The following is a 1,666-nucleotide window of genomic DNA, read 5'->3' as shown; positions in this document are numbered from 1 at the left end:
AATGGCGGTGTTCCCAGCTGAACACATTGCCTATAGCTGGTAGCAAGTTTTCAACTTCTCCTCCTAATTATGCGTTTTAATGAGTCTGCATTCAGCTTTAGAACAAAAATTATTGAAAGTAAATTGAAATCAATACACTTTGAAGCATTAGAGATCACATTTCCAGTAATCACTCCTTTCTACAGTGAGGAGTCCATCAGATTCTCTTACTTTGGCTGACAGTTTCTTAAACATTTCTATAAATGTGACAATCAATGTCCTGGCAGCCAAGGAAACTAGATGCAAATCTAACAGATTGAATTGTTATGTTAAGTATGTTAAGTGTACATGTCACCCTTCTCTGAATACTTATATATAAGAATGAAATAATTTATAGTATGTGCCATATTATACAAACACTGAAATTATATTTCTCCATTCCTTTTATTGTTAAAAATTGACAAAACCAAATAGGTCAAATCAAATGTTGAAAGCATTTAATTACTTTTGAATGATTTATTAAAAGCATTTTTATTGGAGTACAATTGCTTTACAATGTTGCATTAGTTTCTGCTATACAAGAAATAAATCAGCTATATGTATACATATAATCCCTCCTTCTTGGACCTCCCTCCCACCTCTACCCATGCCACCCCTTTCATGAATTCATAGCAAATTTTCTACATGTTCTGTTGAAAAATAATCAAGATGATTGTAAATTTGAGACAGGATTCCTTTTTAGATAAAAATCTAAACATTTATCTAAATATCATTAAAACATACTTTGTTTTTAGAAATATTTACTGCAAGATGCATTTGAACTGTGGTAAGTGGAATATAAAACAATTACTTCCATGTTATAAGCTTCAAACTAAATAAACACAAAAAGCATCTGTTCTCTCTTCCTAGTATGTATAAAATATTAGGGTAAATCCTCCTTTAAATAATTATGGATCATTTTCCTTAGTAATCAGTATGGTGGTGTGTGAAGTCACTCAGTCGTGTCCGACTCTTAGCGACCCCATGAACTGTAGCCTACCAGGCTCCTCCCTCCATGGGATTCTCCAGGCAAGAGTACTAGAGTGGGTGCCATTTCCTTCCCCAGGGGATCTTCCCAACCCAGGGATCGAACCTGGGTCTCCCGCATTCCAGGCAGATGCTTTAACCTCTGAGCCACCAGGGAATACTTAAATTAAATTATTTATGAATATCACTACATTTATTGGTGAAAAAATAAATATGCTCTAATTTTGCTTTTTTAAAAGTCATTCTCCTGAGTGACTTCTTTTAAAATGAGATACTGCCAGTGACTCAGGATTGGCTTAAAATTCCTCTCTATATTTTAGATAATTCACTTTTTTATTATTATTCAGAGAATTTAGTTTAGTTAGATCTATTATTTCTTGGTCTGAGAAACTTCAGTTCACTTCTCTTTCCCTGTAGTTACCTTAATGGTTTAGCTGCTGGTTGTTATCCCTGGAAACCTGAAATACCAGTTAAATTTTTCTCATAAAGCTTTTCACTGTAACAGCTTGTTAACCTAATGTCAGGCCTCATTGAAAACTCAGGGTAAGACAATAAAAAACTGAAAGACTATACATGGTTTCTTGTAAATATCTCTTATTGCTAAATGTAAGTAATATTCAGAGGCCAATGAAAGTTTAAAATGGAAGAAAAACAGGTATTA

General features: G+C 33.6%; 1 non-coding gene across 1 annotated transcript; it reads right to left on the bottom strand.

The window, feature by feature from the left end:
• Positions 1–1,090: 1,090 nt before the first annotated feature.
• TRNAS-GGA (transfer RNA serine (anticodon GGA)) lies at positions 1,091–1,162 on the bottom strand. The gene has a single exon. It is a non-coding gene; the product is annotated as a tRNA-Ser (tRNA).
• Positions 1,163–1,666: the final 504 nt, after the last annotated feature.

This window comes from Ovis canadensis, chromosome 16, assembly GCF_042477335.2.
Source record: "Ovis canadensis isolate MfBH-ARS-UI-01 breed Bighorn chromosome 16, ARS-UI_OviCan_v2, whole genome shotgun sequence".
Taxonomy (NCBI): domain Eukaryota; kingdom Metazoa; phylum Chordata; class Mammalia; order Artiodactyla; family Bovidae; genus Ovis; species Ovis canadensis.
The sequence above is the reverse complement of the archived record's forward strand: the minus strand, read 5'-3'. Positions and strand labels throughout refer to the sequence as shown.